This window comes from Microtus ochrogaster, unplaced genomic scaffold (genome assembly GCF_000317375.1).
Source record: "Microtus ochrogaster isolate Prairie Vole_2 unplaced genomic scaffold, MicOch1.0 UNK45, whole genome shotgun sequence".
Taxonomy (NCBI): domain Eukaryota; kingdom Metazoa; phylum Chordata; class Mammalia; order Rodentia; family Cricetidae; genus Microtus; species Microtus ochrogaster.
In genome coordinates this window covers 197110-202054 of record NW_004949143.1, presented here as the reverse complement: position 1 = coordinate 202054, position 4945 = coordinate 197110, and the positions used below count along the sequence as shown (strand labels likewise).

The 4945-nt window shown below is 43.1% G+C and overlaps 1 protein-coding gene across 1 annotated transcript in view; it reads right to left on the bottom strand.

The window, feature by feature from the left end:
* Nucleotides 1-139: 139 nt before the first annotated feature.
* The window catches only part of Cetn2 (centrin 2), a 48687-nt gene continuing 43881 nt past the window's right edge, over nt 140-4945 (bottom strand). Inside the window, exon 6 of the mRNA XM_026777087.1 lies at nt 140-400. The gene's annotated coding sequence lies outside the window, so the exon portion shown is untranslated. The remainder of the gene's footprint in view (nt 401-4945) is intronic.

Genomic DNA, 4945 nt, shown 5'->3' with positions numbered 1-4945 from the left:
TTGGAAGGATGGGGAGGTATGAGGTATGGAGGATCTGGGAGGAGATGAAAGAAAGGAAACTGTGATAAAAAATATATATGTTGTATGAAAAAATTATTTTTAACAAAACAAAATTTAAAAACTAAATAAAATAAAGCAAAAAGGTTTACTATGTGCAGTGTTGGTGACTGGCTGTAAAAGTTGATCTCTTGAAAATTTGGTTGATATATGAATTGTTACATCTATATTTGAATATAAATTTAGCAATATATTAAAATGAAAAAATGAGGACTGCAAGGAAGATTTAAGACAACCAAGTAAACAACCGGAGAGATGGCTCAGAGGTTGAGAGCGCCGCCTGCTGTGCCCGAGGTCCCGAGTTCCATTCCCGTCCGTCGCCCCGACGAGTAACTTGCTAGCTCTATATAAATAATAATGGGGGAAAAAAGACAACCAAGTAATGCCAAAAAAGTGACTCCATTGCAATATATTCTGTTAACTAAAATAAATGTCACTGCCATGTACACAGAAGTAGTATTTTCTGGCTTCAAGTATTGAGTTCAGCTATGACACCTATGGACCACAATAACCAGCATAGCACAATATCCTTAAGGGTACAATAATGGCACTCATATTGTGACAATAACCAAAAGCTTCCTAACAAGACTTATGATGTCTTGCCCTGGAAACCTGCCCATCTATATAAGGCCAGGGAGGTCATATATCTTAGAGAACTTACTACTTTCACTTTACTTACCCAGCATAATTCATAACTGCAGTCTAAAAGCTTATCCTTTTAACCACAGAGAAATATAGCTCTCGCCCCTTGTCTTAGGGTTTCTCTTGCTATGATAAAACACCATTACCAAAAGAAACTTGTGGAGGAAAGGGTTTATTTCAGTTTGCAGCTTGTAGTCCATCTTAAGGGAAGTCAGGACAGGAGCTACAGGCAGGAACCCGAATGTAGGAACCGATGCAGGGGCCATGAAGGAGTACTGTTTCCTGGCTTCCTTCTCACAACTTGTTCAGCCTGATTTCTTATGGTACCCAGGAGTGACACCACCCACAGTTAGCTGGGCCCTCCCACATCAATTATCAGTGAAGAAAATGTCCCACACGTGTGCCCATAGGCCAATCTGGTAAGAGCACTTTCTCAACTGAGGTTCTTCTCAAATACTCCAGCTTGTGTCAAGTTAGCATAAAACTAGCAAACATATTCCTCATCAAATAAGCTTTCCTTTGCAATAGGCTGAGATCAGGACAGAAAACTATAAAAGGTCAAAATGCATAGACCATCTGATCAGGGAATGTCTAGCCATAGATGTTGAAACATCTACAACAAAACTCCTACACCTAAGGCTCAGGGGACATTAAAGCAGACTGGGCAGAAAGATTGAGTCAGGGGACTAGAAAATGTGCTGTGAGATATGTGTCCTAGAAACGACAGGGAAACCTGACCTATGATACCTCACCAATATGGCTGCCTAAACAAGACCTGAACAAGTACACCACTAGCAGACATATTAACACAAAGGGAAATTTCATGGGGTCCTACCCCAGGCAAAGAATTACAAGTAATTAAGGGATCGAGAAACAGTCATACCCAAAGATAAGGCCTTGAGTTGATTATCCATTTCCAAAGGACAGCCCTAAAATAACATACATACCAGTTACAATAAATGGATGGAGCAGGCTGGATGTAGTGATATTTTGTTTGTTTTTAACAAATAACGCTTACCTGAAGATCACAGTGTAGAACTAAGACACTAGAGGCCAGGTCTCAGGAAACAGAGGCAAATGGATTTCTGTGAGTGCAAGGCCACCCTGGGCAATAACAAATAGATCCAGTCTAGAAAAGAAACCAAGCTCACAAAAAGGTGATCCTAGCACTTGGAATCCCACACCTTTAATCCCAGCACTAAGGCGGTGGAAACAGGAGTGATATGAATGGGTGAAGAGAGGAATATAAGGCAGGAGGAGACAGGAGCTCATTGCAGTCTGAACAGCCCTCAGTCTGAGGATGCAGAGGATCACCTTTTTGGTCTGAGGATTCAGTAGAAGTAAAAGGTCTCTCTAGTGGCTGGCTGTACTGCTTCTCTGATCTTTCAACTTTCATCCCCCAATATCTGACTCTGGGTTTTTATTAAGAAGAATTAGAGTTTGCATTTTTGGGTCTGGGTTACCTCACTCAATGTGGTCTTTCCTAGATTCATCCATTTGCCTGCGAATTTCAAGATATCATTATTTTTTACCGCTGTGTAGTACTCCATTGTGTAAATGTACCACATTTTCCTTATCCATTTTTTGGTTGAGGAGCAGCTAGGTTGGTTCCAGGCTCTGGCTATTACAAATAATGATGCTATGAACATAGTTGAGCATATGTCCAAATATAATATGTATTCACTCATAAGTGCTTTTAGACATAGCAAAGAAAAACCAGCCTACAGATCACAGCCCAGAGAAACTAGACAACAAAGAGGACCCTAAGAAAAACATAGGAAGGAGAAAAAGACAAGATCTCCAGAGTAAGTTGGGAGTATGGGGATCACAGGAGAGGGTAGAATGACAGGGGGGAAATAGAGGTGAGTGGAGAAAATGTATAGCTCAATAAAAACAATTAAAAAACAAAACTATTTTCAATAAAGGAAAAGTAGGAAAAAAGATACATTCAAAAAACAACTAGAATTCATGTTACAGTTGAATTTATATATTTCAAGGGTGTGTGTGTGTGTGTGTGTGTGTGTGTGTGTGTGTGTAAGAATTAGAGAAAAAGACTTCATGAATTTAAGAAGGAGAAATGGCAGGAAGGATTTGAGGAAGGAGAGGAAAGAGGAAGTGGCTAAGGTACTGTCAGGACTGAAGAAAAAGATTAAAAGAACCCTGAAAGCCAGAACAGAGGAAGCTCAGTTTGATCCCTGTTGTAATCCCTGAGAAGGCCCGAGGCAGGGTGACCAGGCATGTGTTTCCCAGCTTCTGTGAAAGCCTCAGTGCATTTACAGACAAGTTTGGGGCTGGGTCACCATCTAGCATCCAGGTGAGGGCTGCGAGCCTGTATAGAGTCTGATTATTTCCTTAGCTACACTAGAAAGAAATGGAGGAGAAAGAGTAGAACTGGGGAGAGGGGAACCTGTGGACAGGGTGTATTGTATGAAAAAGAAATTTTTTAAGCCTCACTCTAGCTAGAGGAGGCCCAAATAATAAACATGCATGCTGTGGGATAATGCTTTTGTACAGTGTAAAGATTTGTCACTTATACTGGTTTAATAAGATACAGATTAACCAGTAGCCAGGCAGGAAGTATAGGGCAGGACAACCAGACTAGGAAAATTCTGAGAAGAAGAAAGAGAGACAGAGTCACCAGCCAGGCGCAGAGGAAGCAAGATGAGAATGCCTTACTGAGAAATGGTACTGAGCCACATGGCTAAACACAGATAAGAATTATGGGTTAATTTATGTTGTAAGAGCTAGTTAGTAACAAGCCTGAGCAATAGACCAAACCATTTATAATATGTCTCTGTGATTAGCCTGGAATTGAAGTGGAACTACTTGTACAAAAAAAAAAAAAATAACAGCAATAAGCCTTTGGCTTCCACCACATGCTTCAGGCCTTTTTCTGGGGTCCACTGAGAAGAAATGGAACCAAGATCTGTGAGAAAACACAATGAAATCCTGAGGGTAAGTTGAGAGAACCGCAGTCCTCATAGAAGATGTCCATATAACCCAGAAGCACCCGCGCTTTTGTGCTGTACCCCAACCCGATCACGAACCACAGGGGGGCGCTCTGCTCAAGCCTTCGGACTTGGATTCTGGAAGTTTAAACGCAGTTCGGAGGTTGCCTAAAGTGAGAAAACACGGAGGAGCTGTGATAAGTAAGTAAGACTTTGTGGGTGGAGCGAGGGACCTCCAGACATTCCGACAGCATGGCTGGTGTGTTCACCTCTGCCACCTTGTCCACCTCTATCATTGTGTGCCCGAAACCGACCCTGGAGCACGCGGTAGGAATTAGCCATTCTCTGGCCTCCTGTGGCAAAATGGTCGAGGTAAGAGTTGTTAAGACTGTGTTTCGCTTGTTTGGTTTCATTGTTTGAGTCAGGTCCTCACTGTGTAGCCCTCCCTGGCCTCAAACTTGGCGCTACTAGTTCAGCCTCAACAGGGCTGCCAGTATAAACATGACTGAACAGGCTTGGGAGCCATTTTGAATGGAGAAGGCACCAATTCTGTACGAGGTGGAAAGCCTGAGGGTAGTCTATGGAAGCACAACCCCAGATCAATGGTTAGCATCTAATGCAGGCTTGGTACCTTTTGATCAGTCTGGCACCTGTAGGAAGTTTACCTCAGTGGAATCTGGGATTCAGAACCACGGAGGGTGGCCGGGTGAAAAATACCTAAGCTCTCTGAGGGAATAAGTTAAAACTCTGAGGCAGGACGTGGCACCCCGAGAGAAGGCCTCTCACATAAAACTTCGGAAACCTCACCCCAGTCCCTCCTTCTTCAGCAGACTCCCAAAGCAGTTAATTTTTGTCCTTTTGTTTTGTTTGTTGAGTTTGTTTTACTTTTATTCATGTATATGTGTGTGTTTGCAGTATGTGAACAAGTAAAGTCTAGAACAGAAGTGGGCAACAAATCCTCCAGAGTTCGAGTCACCAGGGGTGGTGAACCACCCAAAGTGGGTGCTGGGAACCAAACTCTGGTGCTCTGCAAGAACAGCAAATGCTCTGATGATCCAACTCTCTAGTCCTCGGTTTGGTTTGGTTTGGTTTGCTTAGGTTTACTTTCTACGTAGCCCAGACTGCCCCAAAATTTGCTGTGTAGACTAAGTCAGCTTTGAAGTGCCGTCTGAGCCAGGCCATGGTGGCGCACGCCTTCAATCCCAGCACTTGAGGGGCAGAGGCAGGCAGATCTCTGTGAGTTCGAGGCCAGCCTGGTCTACAAGAGCTAGTTCCAGGACAGGCTCCAAAGCCACAGA